This window comes from Rhinolophus sinicus, chromosome 2 (genome assembly GCF_057876585.1).
Source record: "Rhinolophus sinicus isolate RSI-liver-muscle chromosome 2, RSI-T2T, whole genome shotgun sequence".
NCBI lineage: Eukaryota > Metazoa > Chordata > Mammalia > Chiroptera > Rhinolophidae > Rhinolophus > Rhinolophus sinicus.
Window position 1 is genome coordinate 149,415,979 of NC_142502.1, and position 16,418 is coordinate 149,432,396.

At 37.5% G+C, this 16,418-nt stretch overlaps 1 protein-coding gene across 12 annotated transcripts in view; it reads right to left on the reverse strand.

The window, feature by feature from the left end:
• LOC109437798 (uncharacterized) overlaps window positions 1-16,418 on the reverse strand; it is an 802,202-nt gene that overhangs the window by 426,825 nt on the left and 358,959 nt on the right. The window lies entirely within an intron of this gene.

The window sequence follows — 16,418 nt, forward strand, 5'->3', positions numbered from 1 at the left end:
GATAATTCCAAGGGGAAGACTTTGCAAAAATAAACATTATGCCCAGCTTTCAACCTGGAGAGTGATCAATTAAATGTACAGAACCACAGAAGAGCTGAAGGGATCATGAAATTATGTGGCAAAATCCCTATTATTTGTCACATGAAAGGAAGAATCTGTGATTTTAAAATAAAATACGAGAGAAAGATGTACCAAGTTTGATGGAATAGATGTAGCCGGCCACAGTTGTGAAAGATTCAATAAGCTTCTTCTTACTTGTCCTTCACCCCGGAGTTTCCTGAAGAGGCCTGAATATCTGGCTTAAAGTGAGTGATGCTACTTGAAATGAAAAGCAAGGAGATTGCAAATCACTCGTCTGCACAGGCTTGGAATAAACTATGGCATGGCTGATGGACAGATTCAGGTATTTAAGTGAGTGTGATTTCCAAGCAACAATTTCTAAACCCTACATTGTCGTTGACCTCCATCATGCAATTGGACATGTTTATGAAGGCACACACAGTAGAATGAAATGCACTGGGAAGAAAGCTGAACTCATTTTCTAACACCACAGCAGTATTGCTGCAAAATGAAGCCATATTATCCCAATCAGCAATAGAGTCCAGCTTTGCATCCTTTTTCTGCTCCATAGTCTGACTCCATTCCTACAGAGGACCTTTCTATTTCAGGAATCCAGTTACGAGATTGGTTGGAAGAAACCAAATGAGGTAGGTAATCCAACGTGTGTGCTCAGGTAAGGGTAACAACCAAGAAAGGACTTGAAGAAATAGTATAAGATTATACTTTTGTCTTTTCCATTTCTTCCCCTTTCTTTTCTTCTTAAAGGCAAAGACACCAGGAAGTGTAAAAACCATCCCAAAATATTTTTTTTTTCCTTCTGTGATTTGCCCAGAAAGCAAAAGCAAAGCACCAATTAGCAATGTTTTAAATCAAACACAATTAACTGTACATTGAAATATATGGTCTGTGATTGTATGTTCAGCTAAATAGCTAAAAGCAATTTTTAAAAGTTGAAAACCTCAGTTGCACACTGACGCTACACAGGTCTGCTCAGATTTCCTGCTTCTTCACTAAGGCACAAGGTCAGTAGTTACTTCCTGAAAAGTTAAAAGCAGAGGCGGCCGGATGGCTCAGTTGGTTAGAGCATGAGCTTTGAACAACAGGGTTGCCGGTTTGATGGGCCAGCAAGCTGCGCCCTCCACAACTAGATTGAAGACAACGAGCTTGTTAGAGCGCAAGCTCTCAACAACAAGGTTGCCGGTTCAATTCCCATATGGGATGGTGGGCTGCGCCCCCTGCAACTAAAGATTGAAAATGGCAACTGGACTTGAGCTGAGCTACACCCTCCGCAACTAGATTGAAGGACAACGACTTGGAGTTGATAGGCCCTGGAGAAACACACTGTTCCCCAATATTCCCCAATAAAATTTATATATATAAAAAAGTTAAAAGCATAATTTTTTGTTTACAAGGCACTCCTAAGAAGCTTTACTATAAATTTAATAAAATATTTGCATTTAATCTTTTCTTGAACTTTGTCAGAGAGAAAATCAAAAGAGCAAAGATTACTTTTCATGATCACTAGAGTGATGGCTGCTTCTGATCCAGCCTCACCTTTTCTCTATTGCCCATCGGAATCATTTTGGGGAACTCCGTTTCATCTGTTCCTCTGTTATAGTCTGTGATCTATTTCATACATATATGTAGTTTTATTTACGTCAGTTGAGGCTATTTCCATTTGAACCATGGGTGAGAATATAGACATTAGGTAGAGCACAGCAATCTAAAATTACAGCCATTCTTTTTTTTTTTAATTAAATTTATTGGGGTGACAATTGTTAGTAAAATCACATAGATTTCAGGTGTACAATTCTGTATTACATCATCTATAAATCCCATTGTGTGTTCATCACCCAGAATCAGTTCTCCTTCCATCACCATATATTCGATCCCCCTTACTCTCATCTCCCACCCCCCACCCCCCGCCCCCCTTACCCTCTGGCAACCACTAAACTATTGTCTGTGTCTATGAGTTTCTAATTGCTGGCAACCTAATGGTCAAATACTTTATATCCCATGTAATCATTTAATGATTTATATACACATCTACTAAACTATAAAATACTCCAAGACACAGACCATATTATTCATCTTTAAATCATTACAGCATCTGCCATAACATTGGGTATGTTTGGTCTTAAAAGACGAAATGAGAGAATGAATGAATGAATGAATGAATGAATGAATGAATCAGGGAATTAATATTTAAATACAGACAATAATGATTTGTGTTACAGTTGTACATACTGAGAACTGTCTGGAAGAGTTTACAGAGAGCTACAGAGAAAGCTTGGCTGACTATTCTTGGAGAACACATTGACTGTTTGTTGGATGGAGACAGTTCACCAAGAAAGCAGATTTTGACCCTTCAAGAACTTGAATGTGATGATGAGTTTATGACAGTCCTAAAAGCCAACATACGGTTGGTGGCCAGATTGTGGTTCTGGGCTGAGAGGCTTCCATTTGGAAGGCAGACAAGCATTTGAATTATGGGTCTAATGAAAGTGTCAATAGCAATCCTGTTACTGGAGGAGCTGTAAAACCCTGCTTAATGAACTAGGCAGGGACACAAAAACACAATGGTCTAAAATGTACTGTATGAGAAAATCATAATTAGCCCAGATTTCATGTACAAGATAAAATGCATAGGGATGATATTACCACTGAGCAATGTTATAGCCCTTCAGGGGACTGTTTTGTTAACAGGGTTTGGCTCAGCCTTTTCAATCCTCCTTGTATGAGTGGAGATATACTACACAATCATGAACTGTGAGATGGAGAAAGAATGTCAGATGGTAAAATTCCTATCATAGACGCTGCCAAATGTAAATAAATGGCAATAAAAGGGTCCTGGCCTCATTAAAGAGTCATTCTTATTTAGGAGGCTTTATGGAATATAGGATGCTAAGTCAAATGGCTTCCCACACCCGAGGAACGGGGGTTAAAGTGAAAGTCATTCTCTAAACTTAAAGTCTACTTTTCTAGGCCACTGAACATCAACCAGGAAAGTAAGGCAAGACAAAGCCAGACCTACAGTGAGCAACTAGGCAACAGCTACTTCCTTCTTTCCACCCTAAGAGTTAGGGAGCCACTAAGAGAGCCCTTAGCACAGAAGAGAGCAGTGAACTTGGCGTCAGGGAGCTAAGATTCCAGTCATGGCTCTGCACTAACTCTGACTTTGAACTTTTTCATCTTTTAAATGGAGCACAGAGGTGGAAGTGAACTAGAGTGGTACTTCAAAAACTTTATGGAGCTTCCAAATCACTGGAGAATTGTGTTAAAATACAAATTCTGATTTAATTGGCCTGGAGCGGGCCTGAGATTTTGCATTTCTAACAAGTTCCCATGTTATGCAGGTGCTGCTGGTCTATAGACCTCAATATGAGGAATAAGTGACTAGACAGTATTTCTCAACTTGAAAGTTCTGTAAAACTACCCAAGTCAATAAGAATCTGTTGGCTATTTGTTACTACAAGTGGGAAGAGACAGGCAATTATTGACCTTTTGGTATCATCAATGCAAAGTTGTTTTGTCTCTGTCTTTTTAGTCTAAACAAGCTGCTTTATTCTAGTTAGAAAACTTTATGAATGCTCTGTCCTTTAAAAAGATAAATTAGTCAAGAAATCTTTGGCAGTGGACTGTTAATACTGTTAGGCGAGCTATATATTGCTTTTGAATCAATTGTTTCATAACAAAATGAATTGCATGTGGAAAAATAAAATTGGGAAAACAAAATTATGAGTTAAAATGGTGGATCTCCATTTAATAAAATAAAAGCAAAAGGGCTCAAATGATGTAAAGTAAGGCACAGTGCCTCATGTACAAAAATAAGTAATGTCACAGGATGAAATGTGGGACATGGCTTATACCTTATACAAACAGTATCCTACGTGTTTTGCCTGTTGAAAGTGATCTAGAAAGCTATAACCCACTGGATTCTCTCCATAGATACTTTCTTCCCCATTCTCAAGCTACATTTTTTAAAGATGGCTTGTATACAAGGGGGAGGAAGGGAGAAGTATTACATAGATCTGTGGCTTAAAAAAAGTATTTCAAAAATCTGCAGATAGGGATTATGGAAGTTAATAGACACTTTCTTGATTGTGTCTAGCACAATATCTAGTACATAATAGGAACTCAATTAATGTTGTTAAAAGGATTAAATTGAAACCAATGAACCTTTGATGAAGCTGCAAAACTAAAATTGAGTGAAAAGTCACAGGATTTTCAATAGTTTAAGGGGTCATAAATTGGGGAGGGGAGGAAGTTGGAGAAATTGGTCTTTAGTTATATATAACTATATATATAGTTATAGGTATAGTTATATAGTTATATATACTTATATATAGTTATATATAGTTATATACATATAGAGTTCTTTCTCTTCCTCCTCACCTTATACATATATAAAGAGTTCTTTCTCTTCCTTCTTATCTTAAAGAGAAAGCTTTGTCTCTAGAAGAAATCAATGAATTAATTATGTACAAGAATTCAATGAGCTCTTATTATGTGCTTTATACTTCATATAAGCTGTCTCTTTTACGTCTTTCAATAACCCTATGATTTAGTTATTATCGTCATCCCCAGGTGTCCCAGGTGTGAAAAGTAGAAAATGGCAGAGCTAGGGGTTTCATCTAAGTTCATCTGACTTAGAAGTCTGCACTCTTTACATACATAACTTGAGCTAGGGAGGAGGAGAAACAAGAACTTTTTAAAAGCAAAGGGAAATAATATATTTTCTAAAGTGCTAAATTATGGAGACAGAAAGTTGTAAAGAAATCAAGAGAAAAGTATACTCGCTCTTAACTTGGGTGAAGGTTGGCTTCATGGAGAAGGGCTGGAAGTGGGCTCAAAGTTCATTCATTCACAACATATTTGTATGGCCCACATAGAAACTAAGTTGGACAGACAGTAGACAGATGAAGTGAGAAGATGAAGGGTCTTGAAGAATGATGAACATGATCAGTGTTTGTTTTTGAGAATAAAAGCATTAGAAAGACTTTGTAATGTAGACCAGAAAAAAACAGCAACATATGGGAAACTGTTTTTCATGTTCAGCATACATTGGCCACCCAAAATACATACTGCCAGCGGGGTGGGATATGTGTTGCTAAGATAACCTAAAGGCACATCATGAATAAGCTAAAACCTCCAGCCAGACAAAAGCCTATTTGTAAATTACTCCACTTAATTTTCCAGGTCGCGATTGCCTCTCTCTGCAAAGCAGTTTATGACATTCTCAATTAAGAGTTTGATATAAAAATGAATGAATGAAGTATTTCAAAACTGCTGTGAGATATTAAAGATGAGTCACTTTTAAAAAGTGATTTTGTTTCCTGTTTTCTGGATAATGCATTTGAGAATGTAGTTTCCAGCCTCACCCATCACCCCATTGTGAAATCAAATTGAATGACTCTCTGCTCTTAGAATGATCGCTCATTCAAATGCATTCAATAAATAAAGTCCAAACACAATGAGGCTCTTTCCATAGAGCATCTGGAGAGCTAGAGCCTGGTCTCTCTCATCATATGACGCTCAGATTGAAGTAAATAAAGCCTTAGCCCACACTGATTGCATAATGCACAGTGACTTACTGTTTACTAAGCTCTTGCATGTACATTATCTCATTTGATCCTCACAATGGCCCTATAATGGAGATGCTGTTGGTTTATTACCCCCATTTAACAGATGATGAATCTAGAGCTCAGAGTGTCAGTGATTTGCCCGAAGTCACACAGCAATCCAAGAGGTACTTTAAATTTTCTCATCCCCTTCCTTCCCCTCTTTCCTGAACAGGAAACGTGTCTTAAGTAGAAAACAATGTAATTAATAGAACCATTACCAAAACTGGGCAGAACATGTAATTCATTCAGATGTGCTTCTGGTGACTTTGTAAATACTGAGGAATTCATTTCCCACCTCCTGCAATTCTGTGAATTCTACCCTGGACAAAAGGTCATCCAAATATGATCCTTGCTCCGAGTTATGGAAATGTATGCAGTCTAAGAGAATATGGGCCAAATACAGAGTAAAAATATCTGTATAACTCCAAGTGCCATTTACTCTTGCTGCCTCAAATCCTTTTTGAAATTAGGCAGGTTATAAATCATAAAGAAATATATAAAAATGTAAACTCTTGCCCTAAATTCAATTATCATATATCAGAGGGGGTCATGAGCGCAGAAGATAGGAAAGCTAGTAAAACAAGGCTGAAATAGGTATGACGGGCAAGCCAGAGAGATATAGCGATACAGAAGTTTTTTGAAAAACTTTTCAATTTACATCCACAGAATATACTGAATATTATCTGAAAATCAATAGAAAATACAATTTCCCTCAAATCAACATCCTTTCAGCCTCTAGTCCTAATCAGTCAGAATTTGGTATCACGAGTAATTAGGAGGTAGGTGATTGACTCCTCTGAAAAGTTAGTCTACAGTCAGAGCTATACAGAGGAGCATCTAGAAGCTTTGTCCTCATGGAGAAACAAGTTAACAGAATTAGGAATAGATTCATTTTCTCGCATTGCCTTGCAAACTCCATTTCTAAAGCAATCAGGGACAGACCTCTCTTTCTTACCCAGACTCTCCTTTGCTTCTGTCTTCATTTTGGCTGTGGGATTTTGGCAGCACAGATCCCTCCAGAAGCTACAGATTTACTGGCTGGGTTCCCACATCCACATCCGCTGTTGAAAGCCCATGGTTCTCAAGGCCCTTTTCCTCAAAGTTTCTAATTCTTTTATCTCCTAAGTTATGATGTATCTATTCACCTGCCTGTAACTGTGAAAAGCTACAGAGTTGCGGAAGAACTAGTGGTTCTTTATTGTAGACTCTTCTATTTTGTGACTCACGGGATTGAGGAAGTCAGAATTATATCAGTTAATATTTGAGGCACTGCATTCTTCCACGTGCTTCTAATAATTAATTCATATAATCAAATCATCTAAAGACACCAAAGGGTCTTTATTCTTTTCCATTAAAAATAAGAGCCAAAAGTCATGATTCCAAGGTTTATTCTTCAAAAGGTTAGGTGACTCAGAACCAAAGTTAAATTACCTGGTGTTTTTGGTATCAGGCAATATAGTTCTACCAATATTTCTCCACACTTTCAGCGTTGATTTAGAAAACAAAAACAATATTGCTTATGACCCAGGCTTTACAACTACTTTGCAATAGAAGCCATGATGAGGTCTTTAAGCCATTTTAAGTGTTATGACCAGTGGCTTCAGGAATGAGGTTTTGTTTAGATAATATAAGACTTTTGTTGTCGATTGAAACCTGGCTTGATGCCTCTATACATCTAAATAATTAGAAAAAAAAATACATTTAAATGAGAAGCAGATGCTGTTTCCAGATTTCTATTTTGACTGTACAGAATAGAAGCTTTCATCCCTGCATTTACTCATTGGATATGGTGCATACTACATGAATCATTATTTAAAACACAGGGCATTCTTTTTACAAAGGTAAAGGAACTAGGGGTCTTCTGGAGTACTCATTGCTTCAAAAGACATTCTCGTCCAAGGAAACTAAACAGGGGTATTCATTCTCCATTACTCCTCCCTGTGCCTACATGCCTGGTACTAAGGCAGTAGATCCACACTGACGTAGGGAAGGCTGGTGCTGAGTGCAGGGATGGCTCTAGCTCGTCCTGCCGGTGATCAGCAGCTTGTAATTGGCAACAGGCAACAAATGTACTGTGAACGCTCAATATTCACCTTATCAGATGCAAAACCAATTAAGAAACTATATCGAGGCAAGAAAAAATAAAGGACATGACCTCACTGGGTACCTTTTAAAATGGAGAGTCATTTTCTCGAGCTTCTTTATCTGTTGGTAAGTTAACACTTTAACAGGTAGAATACATTTTCAGTTTCTCTTCTCAGCTAGGACGTTACACACTAGGTTTCTGAGCCAATTTTAAGTGCTTGAGATGTATGGGTGGAGGAGCTATGTAAACACATGGCAAAGGTCTGCATAACTTCAAAGCAAAGTACATGTACATGGAATCCACAGATAGCAAAGCTTGGTTTTCTGAGTTAATAGCTACAGTGAGACAAACCAAATCGGCTACTAAACCCTTCCCCTCCCTCCCTCCGCCCCGGTCTAGCACAGTCTGGCACATATAAGTTATCAATCAATCAATCAATATTTGTAGACTGACTCTATGAGTGGATGTAATTTAAATGTTTATTCACTGCCTTGAAATAAATACCACAGTTTATGAGCTGTATGAACATACAAAGTAAAAATAGTACTTGCCACTTAAGAATCACTTAGCACTCATCAAGCATTGTGTTGAGTTTCACTTACAATATATTAATTTCGACACTCAAAATGGTATTAGAAAGTATCATTGTCTCCACTTTATACATAAGAAACAAGAGACTCACATAGGTGAACTGATTTGCTGAAGTTTCAGCCAGAAAGTGGCAAAACTTTCTCACCCATTTTGTTCCATAACCCTCATTTGTTCTGTAAACACTACGTTATGCTGCCTGCTGGGTTTCAGAGTTTTTGAAGGCTCTTCTAATAGAATATGCTACAAACTTAGGTAGAACGCAGAAAGAGTGAAAAGTCCTACTAATTAATTAGCCCGCGGAATAGGAGAATCAGCTTGTCCTTGCACATACAGGGAATAAACTCTTCTTAGAATCAAACCAATAATCCAAATGAACAATGTGGACTTTCAACACAGAAAAAGGTTTGAAGGGTTCCGCCATATGAATTATGCTGCCGTGAAATAAACCAAGGTGAAAAATTCATCCAGAACTTTTGATCTGAACAGACATTGTAGCAATTCTATCTCATATGTGTACCTATAGATCCAAAGGAAAATAGACAATATACATATTATCACTGTGGCTCCTGCGTTCGCTGCTACCATTATGAATAATAATAATTATTTGTCATCATTATTATACTCATAGTTAAGATGTATTGAGAGCTTGTTGTACTCTGCAGGGTCTTTATAAACAAGGATTAAAATTCTCAATTCCCTGGGTTTTCCTTTCTCAAATTAGGAATATTGAGTTTTTTCTGCCTACTTTTAAAGCATTTTGCAAGGATGAAGAGCTTGCCATGAAAATGTGTGATAGTGCTTGCTAATTATGGGCTCCTCCTAGACTAACTCAGCCTGTAACCTATGCTTTCCATTCAATGTCTTTGAAGAAATTATAGTATGCTTTCTAGATGTCTTCTTCTAAACAGACTGAAAACAATGGAATATTTTTCTGGCAGCATATTGAACCATCAGGTACTGGGGTGGATAAAACCTGAAAATACAAGGGATTTCCATTCATGGAAAACGAAATGAAGGATAAAGCTAAGTGCCCTTTTGAGAACACTTTAAAATTATATTCTGTCTACTGAGTTCATGTCTTGGTCCAAGGTTCAGAATGATATTCATTTTGTATGAATAGGTTTTCTTCTCAAATCATTGTGAAGAAAATGATCAGTGTATGAAAATACTGCATAAAAGAGAAAGATTCGTTTAGATGTTTGGGGACCAGACATGCATTTAGGAACTAGGAAATATAATTCTCCCTTTGGGTAGCTGTAAGAATTGGGAAAGTTTACACTCTCTAAGCCTCAGTGTCCTTATCGTAAAATCTAGCTTGTCTCACAATTAGTATGGAATTAGAAATCTATGATTCTTTCCATCTACCTTAGATTGATGTGTGCATTTACATTGCAAACAATCACATAAGACATGTAGGGAGCCTCTCAATAAATTCCTAGGAAATATTTTGACAACAATGTGACCAAATTATAAATAGCTCTAGTTGTCTAACACATATAAGAAGGTAACAACATTTTTCAACTTGGTGCAGCAATGATGATTATCTCAGCCTCTTCAGGTTTTTCTCATTGTCCTGAAACTCAGGTATCAAGGAAATAAGAAGTAGAAATTCTGCGTATTTACTCCTGATGCAGATAACATCTATATTTGACATTCTAGAATAACAACATCTCCAGCAGCAACTAAGATATGCATGTTTCAGAACTGAGAAACTTTTAAAATCTGCTTTTAAGCAATGCAGCCACAGAAGACTCTTAATAATTGATTATAATTGATTTTAACCTTGTCCTAACCTGGGCAAAATGGCAAAGCCAATCATCTTTGTCCAGATGGGGTATAAGAAAAGAACCCGTAGTCCACATCTTTAAAAGCTCCAGACATGAGCAGGAGATAAAATATTTAGTCTGCCAAAGCCTTGACCTCCCAATTCCAGCCAGTTTTGAACTTGAATTGATTTCCGACAAGGCATCTGGGAGATGATTACAACAAAATGCACTAAAGCTGGGCAGCCTTTATTTTAACATCCCAGCAGCTTAACCTGTTAATAACAGCAATTGTTTTAGATACAATACCAATTTCTGTAACCGACGCAAGAAATGGATAACAGCAGCACAGTCTCCCAGGCAGTGCAATAACAGGAGAAAAAAGAAAAGAAAAAAAAAAAGAAAGAAAGAAAGAAAAAAAGCACAGCCCGTCACAGAGGTGTTGCTGACAGTATTTTTCAAAGAAACCTCAGTTTACAGGGACCCAGACACCATCAGGAACCCAATTCCACAGTCAAAAAAAAAAAAAAAAAAATCTACCTAAAGGTTGCATGTTGAGAAAAAGCGCTGTAAACTAGGTGATATAGAATTGCACCTGTGGTCTGCTGATGGAAGCTGAGCTATCTTGGGAGAGTCACTTCACATCTCTATGACTAATGTGCTTTGTTTGAAACAGTGCTGCCCAATATAATCACAATGTGAGCCACAAATGTGAAACCATATGTAATTAAAATTTTTCTATTAGCCACATAAAAAAAAAATAGTTTTAAGAAGGCAAATTAATTCTAATATCTTCTGTAATATAACTAAAATATAATCATTTAAACATGTAATCAATACAAAATTATTCATGCAACATTATACAGTTATTTTTGTTACGAAGTCTTCAAACTCTAGTGAATATTTTATACTTATGACAGATTTCAGTTCGGAGGAGCCACACTCCAAGTGCTCAACAGATATGAGTGGCTACCGTACTGGACAGCACAATTTTGAAAAATGAGAAGGTTGGACATCTCCAGGGTTTTCTCCGTCACATGTCATGTTATGTTGCTTCTGCAGCTCTTCACTGTAAGTCAGCTACAGGTTCCAAGTGTAGATGTGGCCTGTTGGTTGGTGAGATCAGGATGTTTGAGTGATAGCAACTGTGGCCACAAATCTGAGCTTAGCAATCAGTCAGGTCTGTGCTGAGGTCCGGATGTGGCCTTCAAACTTACAGCAGTTGGTCACAAGTAGTATAGGGTGGGTGGGCAAGTGAGGGGTTGCATTCCTTTTTATGACATAGTCTAGCATGTTCTACAAAATGAAACAATGAACGGCATCCTAATCACTTATTGAGTACTATTTACGTACCATTTATGTTGTATATACCAAGTCATTTAATCATCTCAGTCACCCTTTGAGGTGGGAACTATTAACCATATTTAGTCAGTGGTGGACTGAGCCTCATAGAGACTAATTAGTCTGCTCAATGTCAGACTCCTAAAAAGTGTAGTTTGTGGATTTGAACCCTTCTTTTCCAGACCCTGTGACCAGTCTCTTGACCACCATGATAATCTGCTTTACAAATAACAGCTTTTGGTCTTCTATCTAATTCCTGTTAAGGTTTCCCAAATCTGAGCGATAATAAGGAAGAGGCATAGAAAGGTGAAAGATATTGCTTTCACTTTTTAATGACTGAGAAAGTCAGACATAGTACAGTAGATGTTAACATCCTAATAAACATATACTCCTCTTCTCTCTCAATCAAGCAAAAAATGGAAGGAAAGAAGGAAGGAAGGAAGGAGGAAGGAAGGAAGGAAGGAAGGAAGGAAGGAAGGAAGGAAGGAAGGAAGGAAGGAAAAAAAAGATTCACCAAGCACTATGATATTTCGATAGAACCTCATGGCTCTGGACAGAGAATCATGGTAACATTTTCCCTCTCTTAAACATGGGCTGTGCATCCATGATTCAGACACAGACCACAATACACAAATTATACTTTGGCAAATCAATACACCATTCCTGGTGACATGTGGAGGAAACCCCTTCACACACTAAATATGCCTATGCTCAGAGACTCAAACTCAAATATAGACTCCTGCCCTCTCCTTGTCACTGGACTGTCAATGATAGAATGAGAAATACCTAGATTTTACATATTTTCCAGAATTTCACATAACATCATCTTAATCATTTAAGAGTTCTTTCTATATTGGGAAAAATTATCAAGCATGGGAAAGAGGACTGTGTGGAGGTATTTCTGTTACAGTATATGTTAGTTTTCTTTCCTGGTGTCTAAAGATAGAGAGAAATTGGTGATTTGGGAGTTACCTGTTTCTTCTGAACACCTCATGCAAGCTGCATTGTTAAATTGATGTAAAACTAACTTTCCTATAGAGACACCTGGGATGGGCCCAGTGGCTAATCTGCAGACAGCTGTCTGCAGCTGGGTCATAACATGTCCATCACTTGTTAAATAATCTAGAATCACAAAGTCTAATCACCTGTTTATTGTCTTGACTTCATGGGTCACTGATATCATGGCTACAAGGAGACTTTTCTTCAACTTGGCCAATCACATGTTAATATTTTATGTACACAGGATGATAACATTTTATAGTTATCGTATGCTCACTCTGTTCCAACCCCTGTTCTGAGTGCTTTACATGGATTGTTTTGTTATCATCAGATAGGCACCCTTACTATACCCATTCTACAGTTAAGGAAACTGAGGCACATCATGTTTATAAACAATAATAAAAAATATGGTTCCCAGTTTTCCTTGTCCTGATCTTCCACTACATTTATCATAGTTTCCTTAGCAACCTCCATCCAGCCATAACGTCAGCTTAACCTCAGCTTTAATCTATCCATCATTTCTGATCCTTCTCACAATGTTCTGTGCTTATTGGTAGAAGAGGGTTTTATGTATTTTATTGGTTGGTTATTGCATAACAAACCATCTCAGAAAGTTGTGGGTGAAATTAAAAGAATGTTATATGTACTTTACCAAAATTTAAAAACTTTTTTAAAAAAAGTTGTCAAAACTAAAAGGTAAAAACAATTTTATTTTCTTATGATTCTATAGATCAATAATTCTGTAGATTTAGACTGAACTCAGCTGGACAGTTCTTCCACTAGTCGTACCAGGGGTCACTCACACAACTACAGTTATCTGGTGGTTCAACAAGGGCTGGATAATCTAAGATGGCCTCATTCATGTGTGTAGGGGCTGATGCTGTCTATCACATGGGCCAACTGTCTCCAGCAGGACAGCCACTGCCTCTTATCATGGCAACTGTGTTCCAAGTCCCAATCTACAAACACTTTTAAAGCATCTGCTTGCATCACGTTTACTGATGTCCCGTTGGCCAAAGCAAGTCTCATGGTGAAGCTCAGGATCAAAGCTGGAGGAAACTACACAAGGGTACGGGCCCATAACAATCTAATACATAATAAACACCTTACGTATTTTTCTGTCTCTTTCAAAATGGTCAAAACAACTCAATCCCAAACAGAAGACTGAATAAGAGAAGGAAATCCACATGTCCTAGTATGCCAAAAATATATCAAATTCTAAATGTGGCCTTAAGTTTGAGCATCAGATGTAAATGAATACCAAGTCCCATATTTCCACTGAAATATATTTCTTTTCATAACATGTTCTAGAAAGATGGCCACCGGTTTTGTATTTAAATGAAAAGCAATATATCATCTGAGGGAAAAACAACATTGAATATTTTTCACAAGACTCCACTGGTTGATGACAATGGCTAATGCTGTATTTTTGCCATGGGAACTTTTGTTTTACTGAACCACTAAAATTACAATCAGATGTGCTCATCTTCTGTTGAAGTAATGAACAATGGTATGTCTGAAAGAGAAATTCAAAGTGCATCATTTATCTTATCCTATTTTCAATTAGGCCGAATAAAGTATAAAGTTGGTTCCAAACTACATCACAGAAACAGGGTGAGTAAATTTATTATACCACTAGAGTGCTAATCTTAGCAGATGGTAGAAAAAAATATTTTTAGCATGAAATATGCTAAAGCAATAAATCTGAACAAGGTGGATCTTATCAACTAATATCTCCCCAGTGTGAGGTAAAACTCCTTCAAGACAACTCAGCATTCTTATGAGGTCTGGTGGATGTGGGTAGACACGAGCCTCAGTGACAGAGGAGAAAAACAACAAAAATGAGGATCGAATAAGAAAACTAGCCATACACCCATGGCACTGCATTCAATTGAAAAATAATAATAGAAGGATGTGACTCTGCTATGTTTTAAATGCTCTGGAATTTTATTTCTGAAATTATGCCTACCCCAGAGTACTGTCGGTTCTTCCTTTGGGGATTTTCCAAATTTGAAATTGACAGGAAGTCTCTATTGGGTCAGTTTTTGAGTCAAGGTGAGCACACACACAGTCACACATTGCTACAGATCACTATTAGCCAAGGCAAGTATCCAATGAGGCAAGAGCTCTTGTAAAGTGGGCTCTGGCTCAGGACATCTGACTGAGAGCTCCCAGACCCATGGATGCATTTGGTTCATGGTTTATCAGTATCCACCTGCTAAGCCCAAACAGATGGAGTAGGTGGCTCCTCTAGATAAGAGAGCATATGATGTTCAAGAGTTCTCTTTTCAGAGAAATATGTATAAAATGGAAGATTAAGAAATAATAGAGTAAAGGCTACGATGTGTTTGAGAAGTCTAAGAGGTAGCTAAGCTAGATGTTTTTCAGGTTGACCATAAACAATGTGTTTTATCGCCACCTTCTAGCTGACTAATGTTCATGTCTCAAAGAAGTGATGTGTTAAAATAGACCTGAGTGGTGATGGGTCTGGAGTCAGAAAACAAGGAATTCATGCCCAAATCTGCCACTAATCTTCCACGTGACCTTGAACTCATTGCATGAGTTTTCTGGTCTTGAGATGAATTATCTATGAAATAAAGAACTTGAACCTTAGTGTCACTGCATAAAGAATGAGTGTGAAGAAGAAGGAATTAGTCAGAATAATTAGGAAAAGTTGTATTTTAGATGAACAACAAGTGGGACCCAAGGACCCAGGAGTCTAGGCAATCCTCTTAAGTAATCCTGGCAATATGTCAAATAATTTGAATTTATGCCCACTTCATCCACTTGAATTGAAAACAAAGTTAAAAACATTAAGATGTTGAAGAAATTTAGTCTGGACAAAATATGAGATATCATATTAAGTTTTTATACTTTCCATAGTAATAGAGGTAGATATTAGAAATTAAGGGTTGAGAGAGTTCAGGAAAGAAACTACTCTGGTTGGCAAAGTGAGTATGTAGAGAAGGGGTGTGGGTAGAGCTTTGTAGGCCTCCCCTGACTTGTTCTCCACTTCCAGACTCTCTTGCTTGAATGTCTGCTGCCTCAGGGTTAGCGCAATATTTATAGACATAAACAAAGCTCTTGTGAGAATGTGGGAATAGGGATGAGGCACGTGTTGCTGTCCATGGTTCTGATCATTCTGCTGTTTTTCTCCTGATCATGGGACACTACTGATGACCTTTCCCCATTTTATCCAAAATTGAACACGAGATGTCTGAATTATTTATGGAAGATACTGGATGAAAAGGTGTGGATAAATACTGAGGTAGAGACATAGGCACTAAGAGATTACAAGGGAGAAATAAACAAACAAAAATATGTTGATATTATTTTCAAATAATTATAGGTACTATAAACCACAAACTACCATGGGCAATATTTGGAACTACTGAAAGAGAATACAACATTGTGCCCAAAACTACATAATCATGGAAAATCCTCATATAAATACATTTAGGGGAGGGGTACAGAACACAAATCTGGTTAAAAAAAAAAATCCTCATTGATTGAATTATGCCAAAGAGCTAACAGCTTTCTTTGGCTTAGTATTTTCTCTCTTGATGACATTTAGCAAGATTACACTGTCACAAAACAAGTAGAATGGTTATGGATTTTCCATTTCATGTAGCTAACTCCATGTACATTTGCCCGTTCTACCATGTTTTCCAAAGCATCCCTTGATGAAATAAGGGGTGCAACTTCTCTACACCCCCTCATCTGTGTTTGTGTGTCCCAATAATGGAAATGGTTCATGAAAAGAGTGCCAGTTGTACCCCAATATCTGTTCTCCTATCTTTCCATTGTAGTGGAACATTCAGCCAGGACTCTACAGAATTAAGATTATATTTCACAGTCTCTTAGCAGTAATGGATGGTCAACTGATGAACTGATGAAGTTCCAGTCTTTGGAATGAAAGTAGAAATGTCCTTCTGCCATCTTAAAGAATCCTGG